The sequence below is a fragment of the Capricornis sumatraensis genome, chromosome 16, assembly GCF_032405125.1.
Source record: "Capricornis sumatraensis isolate serow.1 chromosome 16, serow.2, whole genome shotgun sequence".
In the NCBI taxonomy this organism is placed as follows: domain Eukaryota; kingdom Metazoa; phylum Chordata; class Mammalia; order Artiodactyla; family Bovidae; genus Capricornis; species Capricornis sumatraensis.
In genome coordinates, this window is record NC_091084.1 from 6,724,897 (window position 1) to 6,749,106 (window position 24,210).

At 40.1% G+C, this 24,210-nt stretch overlaps 1 non-coding gene and 1 pseudogene across 1 annotated transcript; both read right to left on the bottom strand.

Moving 5' to 3' along the window:
- The window catches only part of LOC138092754 (RNA-binding protein EWS-like), an 82,458-nt pseudogene that overhangs the window by 35,992 nt on the left and 22,256 nt on the right, over positions 1 to 24,210 (bottom strand).
- Positions 6,294 to 6,366, bottom strand: TRNAC-ACA (transfer RNA cysteine (anticodon ACA)). Its single transcript has one exon. It is a non-coding gene; the product is annotated as a tRNA-Cys (tRNA).

Below are 24,210 nucleotides of genomic sequence, written 5' to 3' on the forward strand. Positions count from 1 at the left end.
GTAAAACTGAAAAATAAAATTATAATATATTTAAAGTGTAAAATGTGATTACTCGATATATGTATACATTGTGAAAAGATTTCCTCAGCCAGATCAATTAACACATTCATAACCCTCTCATATTTATTTATTTTGTAATATTGCTTAAGATCTACACTCTTAGCAAATCTCAATTATATGTTACGGGGCTAAAAACTATCATCACCATCAACTACACTGGATTCTCAGAACCTACTCATGTTATAGTTGGAAGTTTTTACTCTTTAACCAACCTCTCCCCATTTCAACCCCACCCCTACCCCAGCCCCTGGCCGTGGCTGTTCTATTGCTCCTATGAATTTGACTTATTTCACATATGATACCATGCAGTAACTGTGTTTCTCTGGCTGGCTTATTTCACGTAGCATAATGCTCTCTGGATTCAATCATGTTGTCACAAATGTCATGATTTCCTTCTTTTTTTAAAGGCTGAATAATATTCATACATATATATGTCATATTTTATTTTTTTAATTATTTATTTTTAATTTTTGGTTGTGCTCATTCATTGCTGCACATGGGTTTTCTCTAATTGCAGTGAGCAGGGGCTACTCTTCATATCCCTTGAATCTATTTGCCATTTTCACTATAAGGGATTGGATTTAGGTCATATCTGAATGGTCTAGTGTTTTACCCTACTTTCTTCAATTTAAGTCTGAATTTTGCAATAAGGAGTTCATGATCTGAGCCACAGTCAGCTCCCAGTCTTGTTTTTGCTGACTGTATAGAGCTTCTCCATCGTTGGCTGCAAAGAATATAGTCAATCTGATTTCGATATTGACCATCTGGTGATGTCCATGTGTAGAGTCATCTCTTGTATTTTTGGAAGAGGGTGTTTGCTGTGATCAGTGTGTTGTCTTGGTGAAACTCTGTTAGCCTTTGCCCTGCTTCATTTTGTACTCCAAGGCCATACTTGCTTGTTACTCCAGGTATCTCTTGACTTCTTACTTTGCATTTCAATCAAAACAGAAAAGGACATCTTTTTTTCTTTTTTTGATTTATTTATTTTAATTGGAGGTTAATTACTTTACAATATTGTGTTGGTTTTGCCATACATCAACATGAATCTGCCCCGGGTATACAAGTGTTCCCCATCCTGAACCCCCCTCCCACCTCCCTCCCCGTACCATCCCTCTGGGTCATCCCAGTCCACCAACCCCCAGCATCCTGTATCATGCATTGACATCTTTTTTCTTGGGTTAGTTCTAGAAGGTCTTGTAGGTCTTCATAGAACTGTCCAACTTCAGCTTCTTTGGCATTAGTGGTTGGAGCATTGACCTGGGTTACTGTGATACTGAACGGTTTGCCTTGGAAATGAACAGAGATCATTCTGTCATTTTTGAGATGGCATGTGAGTAATGCATTTTGAAATCTTTTGTTGACTATGAGAGCTACTATATTTCTTCTAAGGGACTCTTGCCCACTGTAGTAGATATAAAGTCATCCATTGCAGTCCATTTTATTTCACCGATTCCTAAAATGTCAATGTTCACTTTTGCCATCTCCTATTTGACCACTTCCAATTTATCTTGTTATCCTTATTCCATTCTATTCTTTTATTCTATTATTATTTGCTCTTCTATTCTTCACAGTACATGAACCATGAACTTCAAGATGTACAAGCTGGATTTAGAAAAGGCAAAGGAACCAGAGATGAAATTGCCAACATCCATTGCATCATAGAAAAAGCAAGAGAATTCCAGAAAAACATCTACTTCTGCTTTACTGACTATGCCAAAGTCTTTCACAAACTGGGAATACTGGACCACCCTATCTGCCTCCTGAGATATCTGGATGCAGGTCAAGATGCAACAATTAGAATGGGACATGGAACAACAGACTGGTTCCAAATTGGAAACGGAGTACATCAAGGCTGTATATTGTCACCCTGCTTATTTAACTTATATGCAGAGTACATTATGAGAAACGCTGGGCTGGATGAAACACAAGCTGGAATCAAGATTGCAGGGAGAAAGATCAATGGCCTCAGATATGTAGATGACACCACCCTTATGGCAGAAAGTGAAGAGGAACTAACTAGCCTCTTGATGAAAGTGAAAAGGCTGGCTTAAAACTCACCATTCAAAAAACTAAGATCATGGCTACCAGTCCATCTCTTCATGGCAAATAGATGAGGAAACAGTGGAAATAGTGGCAGACTTTATTTTCCTGCATTCCAAAATCACTGCAGATGGTGACTACACCATGAAATACAAAGACACTTTCTCAGGAAAAGCAAAGTGGAGTCAGTGATGCTCCAAGAGTCTCTCAGATGGAGACAGAGGCCTCCCAGGATAGGAATTATGTAGTCCCAGCCTGAATGGACTCTGAGCCCATTACTCAGTAAAGTTACCCAGAACATCTCCAGAACCTGGTGACAGTCTGTCTACTCACCGGGCCCTGGCCTTAAAACGACTCGTGGTCCCTTTTGGTTGGGGTCAGTCACTCAGTCGTGTCTGGCTCTTTTCGGCCCCATGGGCTGCAGCATGCCAGGCCTCCCTGTCCATTGCCAACTCCCGGATTTCGCTCGGACTTGGGTCCGTTGAGTTGGTGGTGCCGTCCGGCCATCTCGTCCTCTGTCATCCCCTTCTCCTCCTGCCCCCGGTCCCTCCTAGCATCAGGGTCTTTTCCAGTGAGTCAGCTCTTCGCATGGGGTGGCTGGGGTGCAGGAGTTTCAGCTTTGGCATCCTTCCTTCTGGTGGGCGTCCAGGGCTGATCTCCTTTGGAGTGGACTGGTTGGGTCTCCTTGCAGTCCGGGGGACTCTCGGGAGTCTTCTCCAACACCACGGTTTAGGGGCATTGATAATTCGGCTATCAGCTTTCTTTGTGGTTCGACTCTCACGTCCATGCGTGACTGCTGGAGGGGCCATGGCCTTGACTGGACGGACCTCTGCTGGCAGAGTGGTGTCTCTTCTTTTGGGTGTGCTGTGTGGGTTGGTCATGGCTTTCCTTCCAAGGAGTAGGCGTCTTTTGATTTCGTGGCTGCGGTTGCCATCTGCAGTGATTTGGGGGCCCAAGAAGATAGGGTCTGACACTGTTTCCACTGTTTCCCCATCTGTTTCCCGTGGAGTGGTGGGACTGGATGCCATGTTCTTGGTTTTCTGAATGTTGAGCTTTAAGCCAACTTTTTCTCTCTCCTCTTTCACTTTCATCAAGAGGCTTTTTAGTTCCTCTTCACTTTCAGCCATAAAGGTGGTGTCGTGGTCCCTTTAGGACAAGTGTATTCCAGCTCCTATCAGCGTCAGGCCAGGCAACTTTGAACAAAAAGGCCTCATGTCTTTTTGTCTTCAGCGGTCCTTGACTCTCTTCCCTGAACACCCTTCCCAGGTTACCTGAATCTGGGTCTTCTAGATTGCAGTTTTTAAGACCCCAAGTAAACTCCTATCTTTTGTGCTGCCACTTGATTATTTTGGTTGATAAAATCTGGGATATGAAATATTCCACAAGATACTTGTCCTGGAGTCAAAGTTACAGAATTCCACACGAACCACCAAAAAGGATGAATTCTGCATGAACCACTACCCTAGCCTGACACCAACCACAGAGGTGCAGCCTTGCTGTGGAGACTCAAACAGAAAGCAGAAGCTTTGGAAGCTGAGCTGACACTGGATTCACCACACAGCATGGGGATCGGGACTCCATCAGGTCATGGGGCAGAGTGCATCCATCCCAGCTGGACAAGTGCAAGCCCTTGGTGTTCGCTGGCTCCACTTGAGAGACTCTTGGAGCATCACTGATTACTTCTTTCTTCCATCAAAATCAAACACTTGAGATGAATGGAATGAAATGAATGGAAAGACAGAAGCTCTTAGCAGAGAAAGAAAAAGTATAAAAAGAACCTAATGGAAATTCTAAAATTCGAAAATACAATATCTGAAAAAGATTTGCAAATCACATATCTGACAAAAGACTTGTATCTGGAATATACAAAGAACTCTTCACACTCAACAATAAGAAAACAAACAGCCCAATGAAAAATGATCACCAAAGAAGATGTATGGATGACAAGTGAGCACAGGAAAAGACGCTCATCAATAGTCAATAAGGGTTTGCAAATTAAATGTTAAGCTATGCTAGGAATCTTCTAGAATACTGCACACAAAGTCTGCAGCTGCTGACCTGGGTGTTGGGTCCCCTGTAGTGTTGCGAGAACCCGCATAGCCACTCCAGACATCCTCCCATAATTTCTTTAAAAATTGAATCTATGCCTACCGTATGCCCAAAATCATTACCTGGGCATTTCCCCTAAAGAAGTGAAAACTTACCTGCACACTGTAGCATCTTCATTTGTATGACCAAAGGCTATAAACGACCCACTGTCCTTTAGGGGGTGAATATTGGAACAGACTGGTCCAAATCGAAAGATCAAACTGTGAACAAGTGCAGCAGCTCTGATGAATCTCAGTGATTTCAAGCTGAGAAAGAAACCTTTTGAGATCACATGTTGTTTGGCTCCACACCTCCCTTCACTGTACTTGTCTTCACCCCACTTCCCAGACACTGCTTTAAAAAAAAAAAAAATTGTACTGTCAGATGATGGTTTGCATTTTTAGCAATAAAGTATTTATTTCATTAAAAAAAAAAAAAAAGACACTTTCTCCTTGGCCAAAAACTATGACCACCATGGACAGCATAGTAAAAAGCAGAGACATTACTCTGCCAAGAAACATCCATAATGTCAAAGCTATGGTTTATCCAGTGGTCGTGCATGGATGTGAGAGTTGGACCATAAAGAAGGCTGAACACCAAAGAATTTATGCTTTTGAACTGTTGTGTTGGAGAAGACTCTGGAGAGTCTCTTAGACTTCATGGAGATCAATTCAGTCAATCTTAAAGGAAATCAGTCCTGAATATTCATTGGAAGGGCTAATGCTGAAGTTGAAGCTTCAATACTTTGGCCACATGATGAGAAGAACTGACTCACTGGAAAAGACCCTGATGCTGGGAAAGATTGAAGGTGGAGGAGAAGGGGATGACAGAGGATGAGATGGTTAGGTGGCATCCAAACTCAATGGACATGAGTTTGAGCAAGTCCTGGGAGATGGTAAAGTACAGGGAACCCTGGAATGTGACAGTCCATGGGGTCGCAAAAAGCAGGATATGACTGAGTGACTGAACAACAACAAAACATATCATTGAGATTTTGGTAGAGATTACATTGAATATGCAGATTGTTTTGAGTAGTACACACATTTTTGATAATTATTATTTCAGTCCTTGAAGATTATTATCTATTTTTGTCTTTTTCAATTTTTTTTGTCTGTATTTTATAGTTTTCAGTGACAGATACTTCACCTCCTTGGTCAAACTTATTTCTAAATATATTATTATTTTTGATGCAATTGTAAATAGGGTTTCTTAATTTCTTAATTCATTATTAGCATATAGAAATGCAACTGATTTTTGTATATTGATAGTGCATCCTACAAAATTATTGAAGTTATTGAAGTCCTGATAGATTCTTGGTGGATTCTTTAGGTATTTTTACATTTAAGATTATGTTATCTACAAACAGAACCAATTTTGCTTCTTCCTTTCTGATTTGGTTGTCTTTATTTCTTTTTCTTGACCAGTTTTTCTGACTAGAATTTCCAGTACTATGAGCAAAAAGAAATGGCAAGAATGTATAACCTTGTTTTGTTCCACTTATGGAGGAGAAGATTTCAGTTTTTCACCATTGAGTCTGATGTTTGCAGTGAACTTGGCAAGCTAATTTTGGTCAGTTTTTTAAAACATCAGCTCTTAGCTTTAGTGATATTTTCTGCTGTCTTTCTAGTCTTTATTTCATTTATTTATGCTCTGATTTTGGTTTACTTCCTTCAACTAACTTTGAACCTAGTATTTCCTTCATTTTCTAGTTCCTTGAGATATAGATTTAAGTAATTTACTGCAATTTTTCTTTCTTTCTTTTGACTGTTTTGATGTTTATGCATTAGATAAAACATCCATCTTTCTTACACTTGACAGACTCTCCTCATATAAGAGATGAATCTCTTCGATCAATGCAACCTATGCTCATGGATTTCCCTCAAGCCTTTGTGATTGTTCAAGCCACCATCCTTGTTCTTACTGGCTCCCAGTAGATGATGGTGTTCCAAGACACTTCAGTGTCCTAAAGTGAAAGAAAAGTGAAGTTGCTCAGTCTTGTCCAACTCTGTGCAACTCCACGGACTATAGCCTATCACACTCTTCTGTCCATTGGATTTTCCAGGCAAGAGTACTGGAGTGGATTGCCATTTCCTTCTCCAGAGGATCTTCCTGACCCAGGAATTGAACCTGGGTCTTCTGCATTGTAGGCAGACGCTTTACCATCTGAGCCACCAGGGAAGTCCTTCGATGTCCTAACAGCATGGGCAAATACCCATATACCTGTTCGGCTCCTGAAGGACTATTGATTGCCTGACCCTTCCTCTCCTGAGTGAAAGCTAATTTGAAGATCAACATCTTCATGAAATAGGAATGTCAGGGGATTAGATAGGCAGTGTAACTCCTATCAGGAAAAAATTTGGTGATGGTTGTTTTTACTCTGTTTTAAGCCAGAAGGAATAGATGCTAGAAGTGCTTGTGTGCCCAAATAGAACCACTACTGTTTTGCGTGGTCTTGAGGAACTCATCAATGCTTGGCCTCATCATCTCCCAGAGCTGTGTGATTTGGGAGCCAGTCTGTAAGGTAGCAGCTTTAACTGTAATGTACTAGATGTATGGACAAGCTCCTTCCACGGAGAAGCTGAAGGTGTGCTTTTATTGCTGGAGTGAACCAGGGGAGATAGTGTTTTTAGGCCCTTGAGAGAATCCCAGTCAGCAAGTTGATTAGAAGCCAGAAACGCAAGCAGTAGTTGGGAAAGTACAGAGTCCTATTCCTTCCAGGGATGAATTAGGAGACAGTGATGGACATTCTGCCTGATCCTTTTGTGCTGAGTTCAGGAGGAGAGCTTCAGCATGTGCTTGTGTGCTGATCTGAAGATTATTTTCATTTGTTTTTTGTTTAATAAGCTTATGTGGTGTTTGTAAATGCTGAACTCCATTTACCATCAGAGCTAGATAATTTAGGATGCTGTCACTTGGGTAGCAGTCATAAAAGTTAGATGTGTGAACAAGCTCCTTCTAAGAAGGTTTTATTGTTGGAACAAGACTGAGGGCAAAAGATCGTGGGTGAAGTGTCCACCGAGGTATTGTTTGGCTTTACTCAGCCTAGCTGCAGGCTGATTAGAAGCCAGATACTCAGGCTGTAGTTGAGTCAATATGTAGCCAAACTGCTTCCAGGGAAAAGTAGGTATTTTCATCTCTTCCCTTTGCACTGAGCCTGGGGAGGTTAGCCTCATAGAATTTTTGTGCATCTGTTTAGCAATTGATTCTTGCTTGCTAGAGCCCTGTAGTGAGGGCTAATGTGATTTGAGGGGCCATTCCTAGAATGGCATCCTTAAATGATGGGTCACTAGATGTATGTTCCAAACCCTTTACTCCTCAAGAAGAAGCTAGATATTGGGAATTCCTTCCCAGTTGTAAGGCTCTGTGCTGGGTATGGGATTATGGCAATAGGATTTATGGGAAATACATACCCAAGTCAATGTGGTATTTTCTCACTTGCCTGATATGTAGAAGTAACTCAAGTAGTTGCTGGATTTCTCTCAGATGGAATTGATCCATGTTTAGTTGTATATCAGATATATCTGTGGGAAGCGGGAAAGTCTCCCATGTCACCATCTTGATACAGTCCTCTCATTGATTTCTAATAGTTCTAGTAGTTGTGTGTACATTCTTGACACTAGTCTTTTCTTGATCATATGTTTGGCAATATGGCTCACATTTTCACTTCCTCTATAATTTGTTTTGATGGACACAAGCTTTTCATTGTCATGAAGTAGACCTATCAATACTCTCTTTTGTGAATTGTGTTTATTATTTTAATTTAGGAACCCTTTCATACAAAGCCTAAAAAAAATTCTCCAATGTTTTCTTCTAAAAAATTAGAAGTTTTGTCATATACTTTGAATTATTAATCAGATGAGAATTAACAGCTTCACATGTGAGTTTTCTATTCTTGCTCCTTTGGTCAATTAGATTATCCTTGAATCACAACCTCCCAGTCCTAATTGATATAAATTTATAACTCTATTTTGGTGTGTCAATTTCCCCCAATGTGTTTATCCTTCTGGACATTCTCAACCCTTTGCTTTTGCACATAAAACTCCAAATCATCAATTTTGTTTAAAAATCTTTTGAAATTTAGATCAGAATTCCACCATGACTATTGATAATTCTTCAAAATTTTATGACATCTTTATGACTGAATTTTCTTATTCATGAGGTGAAACATCTTTAAACTTAATTAAATATTGTTCAATGTTTTTCTTTAAAGTTTTATAATTTTATGTGTAGAGGTATTGAACATCTTAGATTTCTTCCTTGATTTATTAGATTTGTTGGTGTGTTAATGGTCTTCAAGACCGCCCTCATGTTTGAAGGGCTTCAAATTCTTAGAAGTTATTGTACTCACAGTTATAATATATTATAGCAAAAGAACACAGATCAAAGCCAGCAAAGAGAAGGGGCACATGGGAAGGTCCGGGAGAAACCAGGCCCAAGCATCCAGATTTTCCCTCCCAGTAGAAAATATTTACACTGAAGGACAAAGGAAAGAAAAAAAAGCACACAAAAAAGCATTAAAGACACTTAAGACTTAGTAAAAACGTGTAACATCTACGTGGTTGGTGACCCAAGAAGGAATAGAGGGAGAAAATGGGGAAGAATTAACATTTGAAGATAAAGTAACCAAAAACTTTCCAAAGCAAATTTGCAACAGTTACTTACCCAATCAAACTGCTCTAAAGACCCTAAACAACATAAATACAAAGTATTTCCACTTGTGACTTGTCACAGTAAACCACAAACCTCCAAAAATAAGTACAAAATTTTAAAACCATCTGGGGGGGTGGTGAGACATCCTTTCAAAGTAGCAAGGAAAGACTGAGTTGACTTATTCACAAAAAATGAAGGAATCCAGAAGACATAAAATCATAAAGAATGCATTCTGCTATTGGAATTAATACATACTTATCATAAAGTCTTTTTTTAAAAATGAAAGCCTAAAATCAGTCTCCAAATATATTTTAAAATTTTTGCATGTATGCTTGTGAATGTTATTGGTCTACTTATTTTCGATATGCTCCTTTCTGCTATAGCTATTAAGATTAAAAATAGCTTTTTCAGAAGAATTGAAAATTTCTTACTTTTTCTTATTTACAGAAAAGAAATTCTGTACAATTTTTATTAGCTACTTGATGAATAGTTGATAGACTTTTCTGTATAATTGTATCTGGTGTTCTATTTACGGGAGACTTTTAAACTATGTTTCTGTGTCTTTATAGTCATAAAGTGTAATAATCACTGGCATTTTCTCTTACTGCAACAATAGCCCACATATCATATTTTATTTCCATTATCATTTTGTTCTAACCATTTTCCACTATAATTTATTCTTTGATTTGGAGATTTTTAGTTTTCTTTTAAACTTCCAAGTATATGGAATTTTCTTAGTTTTATTTTTATTATGATAGCTAAATTAATTTCATAGTCAAGAATGTACTATTTGATACTGATTAGAATGTTTAAAAATTGTTTTTGGCTTGCTGCTATTGTTTAGTCACTAAGTTATGCCCAGCTCTTTGTGACTCCATGAACTGCAGTACATCAGGCTTCAGCACATTCACTACCTCCCTGAGTTTGCTCAGACTCAAGTCCATTGAGTTACTGATGCCTCCAACCATCTCATCCTCTGTCTTCCCCTTCTCCTCTTGCCTTCAGTCTTTCTCAGCATCAGGATCTTTTCCAATGAGTTGGCTCTTTGCATCAGGTGGCCAAAGTATTGGAGCTTCAGCATCAGACCTTCCAGTGAATATTCAGGACTGATTTCCTTTAGGATGGACTGGTTGGATCTCCTTGCAGTCCAAGGGACTCTTAAGAGTCTTCTCTAGCACCACAGTTTGAAAGCATCAGTTCTTGGGTGATCAACCTCCTTTATAGTTCAACTCTCCCATCAATACATGACTACTGGAAAAACCATAGATTTGGCTATACAGACCTTCTTTGGCAAAGTGATGTCTCCACTTTTTAATATACTGTCTAGGTTGGTTATAGCTTTTCTTTCAAGGAGCAAGCATCTTTTAATTTCATGGCTGCAGTTGCTGTCCACATTGCTTTTTTAATACATGATAAATTTGAGCAAAAGTTGTTTGTGTACCAGAAAGAATTGTACAACAAATAGGTATTTTTATGTGCCCATTAGGTAATTTGTGTTGCTTGCATTTTTTAATATTTTCTGTAGTATTGCTGAGTTTTGATCAGCCTCATGTATTGATAACTGAGACAGCTTGAACCTTTGTACCATAACAGTGAATTTACCACATTTTTATTGGAGTCAGTCAATTTTTACTTTATACATGTATCTTAAAGAAAAATTTTAGGTATCCATAAGCTTCAATATTGAAATAGTTACATTTTCCTGGAAAATTCCACTTTTTCCCAATACAGCCTCACTCTGGTTTTCTAGCAATTATTTTTGCTTTAAAGTCTATGATCAGTCATACCAGCCTTCTTTACTTTAATAATTTTGTTGTGTATCCTTTTTCATTCTTTCAGCTTTTCTTTGTTCTGATTCAGATGTACCTCTCAGAAAGAACACATAGTGAGATTTTTTTATCTTTTTGTCTAGACTGACAAGTTTCGCCTTTCACCAAAACAGTTATTCTCTTTTATTTGCTCTAATTATTTGCATTCATTGATGTAATTTTATTTGTGTCTATTAAACTACTTTTTTTGGATTGTTTGCTTTTTATCCTTAATTCTTTACAATTTGAATATTAAACTCTCTATTTCTCTTCTTTTATTGTCTATCCTAAAACATTCTGGTGCTCATTTAACTTTACATGATCTAAAATTAGTCCTCTTTCAGAAAACCAAAAGAACTTTAGATTGCTTTAACTCCTATTATCTTCTTCCCATATTTAATACTATTGCTATCAAATAATTCAGTGGTGTTTTTGTTTTTCTGTGTAAATCAAAATTGTTTTTGCACAGTTTGTACTTGTTTTGATTTATCACAGGATTGTATTTTTAAGCTCTATATTCCTCTTTTATTTCAGACCTTTTTATTTTTTCTCCTCATCGCCCACCCAAAAGTGCATGTCTACATGTCTATAGTGCATGACACTGTCTTCCTTTCAATTCAGGGGACTGGTGAACTCTTTGAAAGTCAATATATAGATTAGGTTTAGAGCTGTTGAGGTAACTAAACACTGTCTTTAATGGTATAATTTTGATATCTTAAATTTAAATAAATATTGTATTGGTTTCGCCACAAAAGTAAAAAAAAAAAAATAATAATAAGTAATAGAAGAGAAAAATAAAATAAAATAATTTAAATAAATAAAAGGCCTTTTTTTTTTTGTCTACGAAGCTGCTATTTGCAGAATCAGCCAATTAAAAATTCAATGCATGGATTAGGTTGTTGCTTTCATAGCACAACTCTCTTGAAAGGAAGACCCACCAAAGGAATGCTGGACCCCACCATAGGGTAGGGAGATTCCTGGAGGATTCCTCTGCACTGCCAAGAGTTGTTCTTTTCCATTCCTGCTTTTGCTATTGGCAGTACTTGAATATGACGATGAGACTAAGTAATGGTTTCTGAATTCCTGCTTTACAGTTTAAACAGAGTCTCATGGTCCAGACTTCCGTGGCTAGGGAAGTAGCCTGTGGCAATGACTCTTGTTCTTGCTTAGTAGGTCATTCAACCTACCCCACGTCTTTCTAGGGTGTTGCAAGTCAGAGCCCATGCTAACTCTTGATCAGATGAGCCCATATGCATCCAGATACTGTATAGACATGAATTGTCAATGAGACAGTTTAGTATTCTGAGAGAATCATATCCACCATCCAAATAGCTGAGTGTATTTTTCTAAGTAAAGGAACAAACAGTCTTGCAGCTGATTTCATAATTGAAGACAACAGGAAAAAGACTGTGAAAAGGGAAGAAACTTCCGGGAGAGAAGAATGCAAGCTACAAGTGTGGCATAGGAGGGCCAAAGGGGATGCTTATGTATTCACGTATTATTATCATTCAGTGAAGTGCTGAGCTGAATATCAAGGCTTTGACTGTTAGCACGTCTAGACCTAGCAGGGTGGTAGACTGGTGACAGCTGCGCAGGGTGCTGAAGACACGTGGGCTCTGAATGCGCGTGAGCTTAGTCTCACATGGTGGCTCGAGTATTCACTGGCTTTGCAACCGCTAGTAGTTTCTTTAGCATCTCTTGGTCTTGGCTTCCAATTTGCAAAAGGGGGAAAAGCCACTCCTGTGGCAGTGTTATGAGGATTAACTGTAATGAAAGTAAATGTCTTTCAACACCTACCCTACGAAACACCCTCAGTAAAAGGCAGCAATTATCATTATGAGACATTAGACTCAGCACTGAATCTGTATCTCTCTACAGTTTTCTAATTTATAAAATGGAAACTAAAGAACAAAAAACTCCTCTATCTAAAAAAAGTCTGTGGAGGTATAAATGAGCTTGAGCACTTTGTTGACCTTTTGGACAATTCCATTAAATAGAATTCTTTCAGAATTCTGTCCCCAGGCCCCACCCCTCAAAAGAAAATCAAGCTAGTTATAAATAAATTAGCTGGTTTTCTTTAAATAATAATTCATTTCATCCAAACTTCAAAATATTTCCAAACTGTGACTATTTCTTTGCTATTTTTCTCATATTTTTTGTTTACAATATCCACATTTTTTCATAATATTTCCAGTTCAAATCAGAAAATATAAAAAAGGAAACATTTGGGGGAAGAATCTTCCTGGGCAATAGTTGGCTTCCTTGTACCTTTTGAAAGCTGTGAATATTTGAATGTATCAATGAGCTACCTGCACCCCACGAGTTTCCTCTCTGCCTCTCACAGCCATTCTAAACTACCCAGTCTGGAGTCAGTTTCCCTCGATACAGTTGCCCAGTCACTTCCAGTTTTTGTTTGCATTTCTGCTCAATTGAGTGTTCCTGTTTCTTCCGTTTAGCTGCTATGGCCAGACTTATCTTCTGAAATAAAATGAAAGGACATTATAGTCAAGTAAGTTTTATCACGAGGAGGGCTTGTGTCCAAATCCCTTTCTCCTCTTTACCCTGGTGAACAGAGCTATAAAACACAGCAGCCTTGTGATCCCTGCCATTCTCCCCATTGGGGCTGAGAACACACCCAGTTCTGAGCCTCTGGTTCTGCTGGACTGTCTCAGCCTGTCCTTCTTAGAGACAAAGGCACTTCGTGCAGAAGGCACACTCAGCTCCAAATCGTATTACCCCAAATCCTGCTTCCAAAGTAGAATAAAGAAGAAAAAAAAAAAAAGAAGAAGAAAAGAAATAAGAGAAAAAGAATCCAAATTGCTTTCTCTACCTTTTTATCTTGTTCATTTGGGGAACCAAGGAATGGTGTCTAAAATATAGCAGTCGTTCAACAAATACATTGAATAAGTAGACTATGTAAAGTAGAGGTTGAAGTAGTAGCTTTTCTAAATGCAGTTATGGCGGCTTCTGTGCACTGGTTTGTTTGGCATCCATTCTAATCTCTTTCTTCTGTGTCTTCATCAAATCTATTGCCTGAAAGGCTGACAACTTTTTTTCCCAGATTTCCTTGCAACTGATATTATAGATATCACTTAGGTTCCACCAACCTGGTGAAATCATTATGGATTTGAATTTGAAACTCTGTCAAGTGGAGAGTTAAGAGGCCTCCGTTTTGCTGATGTAAACTGTGAGAGGCAGAGTAAAACTGTGGCTGGCAGCTTCCTAATTTGATGGCTTGTTACAGTTCAAGCGGAAGCTTTCCCATCACTGGTAGGAGTTCCTGGAAGCTCAATCCAGAGCCTGCTGCTACAGCCTCCAGTGATTTTGGAAGTCACCCAGTGCATTACAACACGCCTATTTTTGTGCAAACTACTGTCTGCAGTGTAACTCTACGGCCTCTTTCGCCACCTTACACCAACAGGTAAGGACCCTTGAACTTGAACATGCACTGTTTACTCTTTCATTACTTCAGACTATTTAATGCAGGACCTTGTACCCCGCCCACCCACCCTTGCACCACCCATTAAAACTTCCTCTAATATATTCATTTCTGTTTTGAATTCTCAGGCTTTATTTTCTACCTCGTCATGAACAATCCTCTTGTATTCTCTCAATATGCTGTTTTTATAGACTCCTGTCTTCCACACTACTTGAGGACAGCACCTTTCCCATGACCGCTGCTGCCTACACGTGAACACTGATCCCTGCCAAGGCTGGGGTTTCTGTGGGTTTGCAAAGAACCCAGTGCTCAAAGTGCTATAATCCCTTTAATGGTCACACTGTTGGAAAAATAACTGCTCCAAGAATAAAGGAGAGAAGGCCTTTCTCCTTTAACCTGTGACATGATGTATGACCAAAGCAAAATGACTTAAGCCCCATGTCTCACCATAGCCTGCTTAAGACAGCCCCTTCTCTGTAAAAGGCTGAAATTTATGCATGGTGTTTGACAAGGGAATATATACCAGCTCTTCTCTGATGCCTTTTGTCTTCTCTTCTTCTGAGCTTGTGCTGCAACTTCTCCCAAAATAAAGCCCCTGAGACAAAAGTAAATGTTAACTCAGGCCCATCTCTTACTCATGAAAGTGAAAGTCGCTCAGTCCTGTCTGACTTTTTGTGACCCCATGGACTATAGCATACCAGGCTTCTCTGTGCTTAGAATTCTCCAGGCAAGAATACTGGAGTGGGTAGCTATTCCCTTCTCTAGGGGATCTTCCCAACCTAGCGATCAAACCCAGGTCTCCTGCATTGAAGGCGATTCTTTACCATCTGAGCCACCAGGGAAGGCCAACAATACTGGAGTGGGTAGCCTATCCTTACTCCAGGAGATCTTCATGACCCAGGAATTAAACTGGAGTCTCCTGCATCGCAAGCAGATTCTTTACCAAACTCCAGCAAACGACAAGGCCAAAAACTTATATCAGCACCACTTGCTTATTTGAGCACCTACATTGTACTAGGTGTACATTCACACTGATCTGCAGGTGAGTTATTCATGGTCTTTACCCTTAAGGAATTTGTCACATAGTAGCAATAAAGAATCACCTTTAAGATAGAAAAACCTTACATACAGGAAGTGCCTGTCAGATTTGAACCCCCAAAGAAAATCAAAGAAATTTAAATTTTCTATACCCTATTATTACTTACAAAGTAAACATATCTAGCAGTGAAAAAAAGATGTTAGGCACAAAACTTGAGAAAATAGATTTAAAGCAACCCTACCTTTTAATGCAAGGGGTTAGACTGTCAGAGATAACATAGGTGATTATTTGTCAGGTCAGACTCTCGTGAATTTGAGACCTCATGCAGATTCAAGCTTTAGTGATAATTTCAAGGATATGAGTAACCACACAGCAGAGTCAAAGCAGAGAGAGTGCAGGACCACCACTGCAGGCCCCCAGGCCCTTTCTCCCAGCATCAAGACACACTTCAGTTCAGCTTATTTTAGGAGGGCTCTGAGTTGTGTATGCAGAGATATTACTTACATAGAAAGCTGTTGTTTCAGTCATGAAACATCTCCATTGTAGATTCAGATAGACATTTAGACTGATGCGGAAGCTGGAGCTCCGATACTTTGGCCACCTGATTCGAAAAACTGACTCATTGAAAAAGACCCAGATGCTGGGGGACTGAAGCAAAAGGGTGAAGTGGGTGATAGAGGATGAGGTGGTTAGACAGCATCACCCACTCAATGGACATGAATCTGAGTAAACTCCGGGAGAGAGTGAAACAGGGGAGCCTGGTGTGATGCAGCCCATGGGGTCGCAAAGAGTCAGACAGGAACTGACAGAACTTTATGGATAAGACCTTTCATGGTCATGGTCCTAAAAATCCACCCATCTAAGAGGAAGGGTCCAAAAACGAATTTGGTGCAAATACTAATCGGTTGTGTACCGAGGGCTCCAGAGTCAGTTGCACAGCTGTCCCAGGGAGATACAGTCCTCTCCAGCCCTTCCCCTCGTCCTCCAGAGACAGTGGGGATGGACGGGGAGCTGGGAGAGCAGGATCTGGGGAGAGAGACTGCCACTCTGTCTTCCTCAGCAGGAGGGGCCTTCTGAGCTCAGGGAACTTTAAATCCATGAAACTCTGGTGGTAGATGTTAGAATGATTGGGTTTTTTACATGATTAGTAGATATCTAATTAGGACTGCAAGTGCGGTGGGAACTGTCTAAGATTTTACCCAGACAAAGATAGGAAGAGCCTGCCAAGTGGGCTTAAAGCAAAAGGTTTGAAAATATGGTGAAGCTCTCTGTTTTCATCTGAGCAAGTTTTGATTATCCAATAAATGGGTTATACAGGCACACTGCTATTTGTGTCCAAGGGTGTGTGTGTGTGTGTGTGTGTGTGTGTATAATCTGTGTGTGTACATAAATTTTCTTTGTTTATTCCCCTTGCTGGTAGTGGGGATTAATCGGTCATCCACACCATGCTTGAGAAACTATACAGTCCCTTAGTCAAGGAGGAGGCGTTTGGGAGGGAAGCAGTATTTATTAATGCTATATGCAATTTGTTCTCTACTTTTGAGAGAACAATTCTTTAAAGAGAAAATAAAGTGATCCTTGGTTAAAACTAAATGCTGGGTAATTTGACCTTTAGTTGAGGAAACTTTATAGAGTTCAAAAAGCATTAAGACACTTACTGATAGGCAAGCATTATCTTTTTTCACAGGTAGGAAAGAGCAGAAAGGATTCAGTCTGAAGATGCTTTGCCCCAAATCCTCAGTCATCTTCAAGAGACATAAATTCCACAGTCTCTCCGATTCTAAAAAGTGTGCTTCAGATAGATATACAAACATTTTCCTTTCAATGCAAGCTTGGTAAAAGGTTTAAGTTTAGGTTTGCTTTTCAGTTGTCAGCTCCTCTTGGGCTCCTCTACTAAAGGGCATTGACTCCCTCTCCACAGCAGAGTCAGCCATCTGCATGCAGGTGTCCCACCCTGGAGCAGGCTCCTGTCTCTTCCCTTTTGCCGTCACACTCCTGTAAGTTCTCAGAGAATTTCAGCATAAAATGAATCCCCTGAGTTCTCCAGGAAACTAGGAAAATCTATGCAGAAAGTGACAAAAGAAGCTGTTATTATTCCTGCAGAAATTTACCAAAGAAGCAAGCCCAAGTAATAGGAAAAAAAACAAAACAAAACAGACACCCGATCTGCTAAATCTGGAAATTGATGATTGATAAAGGGCTGATGGCTATTGATGTTTTAATAGAATACTGTCATTTGGGTTAACCATGAGACCCCATCACTATCAATATTGACTAGTAAGCAAGGATGGAAATTCAAAATTAAGATAGTGACAATTTATTTTCTCCAAAACAGCATAAAATGAAAACTTTCAAAGTATATAGACTTAAAGAAAATACTTTTGATATAAGAAAAATTAGAAAGAGATGAAGAGTGAATGTATTCTGCTTATTTTTATCCAGTAGTTCTTATCACATAATTTAGAATTTCATTTTTAATATTTAAACAAGAGGGAAAGAGTAATTATATAATAGCTATCAGCTTTTTGTTTCTTCCACTTTTCAGGTTATTTTTGGCAATGATTAATACCTTTTAATCCATGTTTTAGACATTTCACAACAGAAGCTTTCATAAGGACTTATCACCCAGCAATTATTAAGTATGCTTTTTCAAAGTATGAATACACTGAAAACTATTGTGCAAGGCAGAATTTTGGGGTTTTGATTAATGGTAAAACATATGTGATTGAAGCAGATTATAATATTTAATCACATATTGGCTGAACAGATGCTTAAGAATGTAGCATCTAAAGCTCCCTACTTACCATTCACAATGCAAATTTAATAACGTAAAAAAATCTCGAGAAAAATACATTTTTGTAATGTTATAATCTCTGTATCTATCACATACACTGAAAGTTCCTTAAAAAGTGGAAAATGTCTAAATGACCTGTTAAATAAGTGGTGATATCTTAATAAAGTAGGACATTGGCTAGATAACTACATCTAGCTTAGGCTGAAAACCACTTTTACATCCCCTGCTATGTGGATCCTTCTATTTGCTGATGTCATTGCATTCACTCTGCCTCATCCACCAAAAAAAAAAAAAAAAAAAAAGGCATCTCATGCATTTCACATCCTGTTGACTCATGGGAACACCCTATATGTTTCTCACAGTCAGGTACACTTTAGTATGTCAATATATTAGCATATGTACTAGTTGGTTCTCCTCCAAAACAAAGTTGCACAAATGTTTGAATTTTGAGAATATAGATTACAGTTCCTGTGTTTGAAAAGGGGAAGGAGTAAAGATATACGTGAAAAGAAAAACAAGCTTAAAATTATTTTGTCTTCCCTAGAGCACTGGAAACAGTGAAAACAGTGTCAGACTTTATTTTTTGGGGCTCCAAAATCACTGCAGATGGTGACTGCAGCCATGAAATTAAAAGACGCTTACTCCTTGGAAGAAAAGTTATGACCAACCTAGATAGCATATTGAAAAGCAGAGGCATTACTTTGCCAACAAAGGTCCATCTAGTCAAGGCTATGGTTTTTCCTGTGGTCATACATGGATGTGAGAGTTGGACTGTAAAGAAAGCTGAGTGCCGAAGAATTGATGCTTTTGAACTGTGGTGTTGGAGAAGACTCTTGAGAGTCCCTTGGTCTGCAAGGAGATCCAACCAGTCCATTCTGAAGGAGATCAGCCCTGGGATTTCTTTGGAAGGAATGAAGCTAAAGCTGAAACTCCAGTACTTTGGCCACCTCATGAGAAGAGTTGACTCATTGGAAAAGACTCTGATGCTGGGAGGGATTGGGGGAGGAGGAGATGGGGACGACTGAGGATGAGATGGCTGGATGGCATCACGGACTCGATGGACGTGAGTCTGAGTGAACTCCGGGAGTTAGTGGTGGACAGGGAGGCCTGGTGTGCTGAGATTCATGGGGTCGCAGAGAGTCGGACACGACTGAGTGACTGAACTGAACTGAACTGAACTGAGAGCATTGCATGTGAACTGGATTACAATCTATGACTCTTTGCTGCGTGGAGGAGAGGGCATAACAAGGATGAATGTCACACTGTCCTAGTTCTCCACTTAGATGTAGTACATACACTGGACTTCAGTATTCTTGCCTTGAGAACCCCATGAACAATACGAAAAGGCCAAAAGATAGGACACTGGAAGATGAACTCCCCAGGTCAGTAGGTGCCCAATATGGTACTGGAGATAAGTGGAGAAATAACTCCAGAAAGAATGAACAGACGGAGCCAAAGCAAAAACAACACCCAGTTGTGGATGTGACTGGTGATGGAAGAAAGGTGCGATGCTGTAAAGAGCAATGCTGTATAGGAACCTGGAATGTTAGGTCCATGAATCAAGACAAATTGGAAGTGGTCAAACAGGAGATGGCAAGAGTGAACGTCGACATTCTAGGCATCAGTGAACTAAGATGGACTGGACAGGCATGCATACGTTCACTAAAGCCCGCTCACAGTGTTAATGAGCTTGTGTTGTATTCAACGGTTGTTACAGATCTGTTTGTCAAACTTTCCTGATACCGCAGCCACCAGGCCTTCTCCATTTCTACAATGCTCAGAAAACCTTTAGGCTAGGCCTGTGATTACGGAAGGCCTATGTATGGTTCAGTTCAGTTCAGTTCAGTTCAGTTCAGTTCACTTCAGTTGCTCAGTCGTGTCCAACTCTTTGCAACCCCATGAATCACAGCACGCCAGGCCTCCCTGTCCATCACCAACTCCCGGAGTTCACTCAAACTCAAGTCCATCGAGTTGGTGATGTTACTAGAGGATTAAGTATAACAAGAAAAGAACATTCATTTACTCTTTCAGTATTATTTCTTGAGTGTTCCCTTCATGCCAGATACTGATGAGTGTGGGGACAGGCAAGGCTGCAGAGGTGGCACCTGACTGAAATCATAATACCTAAGCCCTGAGTTATTAGAGGAAGTCAGTCAGCCCAGTCAACCACACAGAAAAACACCAAATAAAGGTTACAGCAGATCAGAAGAGCAGTAGTGAAATAGTTTTCTGATCATCCTTGATTACAGACTATGAAACAGAAGTGTCAATGGTCAAAATTAAATTTGTTCTTATATATTCATAATTAGTTTTAATATGGTTTTCTTTTCTTTCACAATGTTATATGTCAATTACATCTCAATTTAAAAAAAAAAAAAAGGAAAATATCTGAATCCCCAGAAGTAATGAGCCAGAATTAAAAGCAAGTATCTCACTGTTCCACTGCCCTTAGCCCCCTCACAATAAGAATGTGTTCACCATCCCCATAATGTCTCCTGCATTGTCAGATTGTCACTGAGCCACCTGGGAAGCCAAGGAAGCTCTCTGAGGCTTCTTTATTTAATTTTTATTTTAAGATATTATATATTCCTTACTTCCCACAGTGAGTGTTTGAAATTTGATGTGTATTTTACTCTTACAGCACATCTCCATTCATTTTTTAATCTCACTTTTATACCTGAAACTATCACAACATAATTATTTGGCTATACCCCAATACAAAATGTTTTTGGTGTTAAAAAAAAAAAAGTTGTAATGTTTTATTTAGCTATTTGGTAAAAGAGTTGGGCCCAACTTAGCCACAAAATGACAACCAATTCAGTTCATGTGTCAGTGTGATGAAGTTATCTCCAGCAAACTCCTTTTTGCCTGGAGCATTTGAGGAAAGACTATGAAGCAGGTTTAGGTTTAAATCCACACAGTTTTAATAATCATTGTCACAAGTCTAGCCTTGGGCAAAGACTGGATCTACGTTTACTCTGACTATTGGTAGAAAGGAAAAAATGGTTAAACTTTTGGCTTCCCTAAAAAGAATGGTCATCGAGGAGTCAGTGCCTAATACAAGAAATCAATAAACTGCTGGTGTGGATGAGGATAATAACAGTTTACAGATGCTTGGAAGCCCATGAGTCATCATCATTAATTTAGCCTCACATGTGTGTAGGCAGAATAATAGGATTCAGACAGGTCTCTGAGGGGCAGATCTATCACATTGATCGAGAGCAGCCAGCAGAAAGATGGGCTTTCTGTCACATCTGACAGTGCTATGATGCGGTAGAAGGCAATCGATGGAGTCCTGCTGTCTGACTGGACTGCCCTTTGCTTTGAACACAGCCTCACGTGATGGCCTCCCCAGCCTCTGGTTCATGTTTAGTCTGGAACTTGGCATAAGTCATCTGCGGCGTCTCCTGCCCTGAAGGTGGGCTTCTGCCTGCAGAGCAACAGACCTCTTGTGTGCTCTATGCCAATGCACGGAACCCCACTTTGCTCTTCGAATTGGGTTTCTCAAATGTCTTAGCAGATTAAATGCCCATATCTTCTAGAAGTGTAGCTTTGCTGTTGGTGTCTGGCATTTCTGTTTCCTGCCAGGGCTGGAAAGCTGGCCTCTGAACCCCGGGTGGCCGGGCACCTGCTTAAAGGCTGTCCTGCCTGCCCGCCTGCACGTCCCAGCATCACTAATGCTAATTCTCCATCACTAAACTCTGCCGCTAAACTTTTGATGCTTTTGAACTGTGGTGTTGGAGAAGACTCTTGAGAGTCCCTTGGACTGCAAGGAGATCCAACCAGTCCATCCTAAAGGAGATCAGTCCTAGGTGTTCCTTGGAAGGACTGATGCTGAAGCTGAAACTCCAATACTTTGGCCACCTGATGTGAAGAACTGACTCATTGGAAAGGACCCTGATGCTGGGAAAGATTGAAGGTGGGAGAAGGGGACAACAGAGGATGAGATGGTTGGATGGTATTGCTGACTTGATGGACGTGAGTTTGAGTAAGATCTGGGAGTTGGTGATAGACAGGGAAGCCTGGCATGCTGCAGTCCATGGGGCTGCAAAGAGTTGGACACGACTGAGCGACTGAAGTGAACTGAACTGTACTGAAATTGCCACTGGTTTGCTTCAAGTCAGAATACAGATGCTAATTGTTTACTGAGCACCACTTGTGATTCCGAGCTGTTCTCACCAAATGTTGAATTCTGTGTGGTGTTGTAGGTGGTTTCTCAGCTTCCACAAATAAGTTGTTTTTCCCTTTTCATCTTTCAATCTACCTAGTGCAGTTAACTCAGCCAAGGCTAGTTCTGTCGTGGAATGTAAGGTGGGTAGGAGATGCAAGCTGTCCTTGACCTTAAGAAGGAAGATTAACCTTAATTTAATAAATAATTAATAATTATAAATAATAAATAATATAAATAATAAATAAAGCAACCATAATTTAATAAATTCATTTATTCAATTATTATCTTTTCTTGGCTACTACACATTAAATGTTGGAATCAGAGCAACAACAATAAAAAAGACAGACTTCCCATTCTCACGGAGCTTATATTTTCAGGCAAGCATGCACACATTCATGTGTATGTTGTTGTTGAAAAGAAGGACAATAAAAACCAGTATCATGTTATAAATAGCACAGTGTAACACAATGTAGAGAGTTTAAAGAGCTAGTTCAAACTGGGAGGTAGGAAGTCTCTCTGTGGAGGTGACATTTGAAGTGACATAAAGGAGCCAGCCATTGGCTGATCAAAGAGGACACATTTCTAAGAGAGGAAAAACTGGGCAAAGGTTCAAAACAGGAATGTGCCTGAGGGTCTGTGAGTCAGATCAGAGTGGTTGGAGGTAGTGGACAGGAAAGCAGTGATTAGAACAAGGCTGGCAACTTTGTCAGAAGTTGCATCTTGAGTGGCTTTATGAATCGTGACAGAGTTTGAGTTTAAACACAATACAAAGGCATTTGAGGATTTTTAGGAAAAGAGTACCTTGATTGAGTTATATTTGTAAATGAACAGAGTGCATCTGGAAGGATCATGGATGTGTATGAAGGTCCTGAGAAGCAGCTGAGACTCCTTAGGAGTCTACCGGGTAGTCATGCAAGAGGGAGGGTGCTCTGCATGAGGCTATGTAAACACATGTAGAAAACTGGAGGTGTGGAAAGTGGAGGAAAGTGGAGAATCTGCAGGACCTACAGAAGGATGTGATGTGGGATCATAAATCTTAGATTTTTATAAGGAGCAAAAGGATCCATGACAGTGCCATCTCCTGAGGACAGGAGAAAAGCCAAGTGTGATTTTCTGGCTTGTACACTTGAGTTGCCTTTTAAACATGATGTAACTACAGAGAGTAGGCAGTCGGGTAGGTGAATCCGAAGGGCTGGGAGATATAAGGATTGGAGACGAAGCACTGGAAGCCATGAACTAAGAAAATATATGTTAGGCTTTGACCCTGGTTCCTGACCTAGAGCTCGTAAATCCCCTGGAATTTCCTGCATGATGGAGGTGTCCTTTGTTTTAATACGGTGACCCTTGGCAGAGTCCTGGATAGTTTCTGGATGGGAGCTGAACATCAGAAAGACCAAACCATGATTTGTTGTTGTTTAGTGACCAAGTCATGTCTGACTCTTTGGCAACCCTATAGCCCACCAGGCTCCTCTGCCCATGGGATTTTTCAGACAAGAATACTGGCGTGGGTTGCCATTTCTTCTTCCAGAGGATCTTCCTTCCTGCATTGACAAGCAGGTTTTTGTTTGTTTTTTACCACCCAGCCACCGTGGAAGCCGAAACCATGATCAGATGTTCGGAATTTTCAGCCCCATCACCCATCCTTCTGAAAGGCGAGAGGGACTAGAAACTGAGTTAATGATCAGTCATGGAGGTGATGAGGCTTACATGAAAATCCCGAAATTGTGGAATCCTGAGAGTTTGTGGGCTGATGAGTATAGCTGCATGCCAGGAGGGTGGTTATCCTAGCTTCACGGGGTAAGAAGCACCCGTGCCCAGGACCTTTCCAGGTCTCACCCTATGTATCTCTTTATCTGGATGTTTATCTGTATTGTGTAGTATAGTCTTCATTATAAAACAGACTGGCAAGTATAAGTAGGTGTTTCTCTGCATTCTGTGAGCTGCTCTAGCAAATTGTCAAGCGCAGAGATGAGGCTGTGGGAATGCCAGTTTACATCCTTTGGGTCAGAAGCACCAGTGACAAACTGGAACTCGCTACTGGCATCTGAAGGGGGAGGAGGGGAGAGGCCGCCTTCCGAGACTGAGCCCCTGACCTGTGGGTAATGGTGCTTCTCCAGCAGC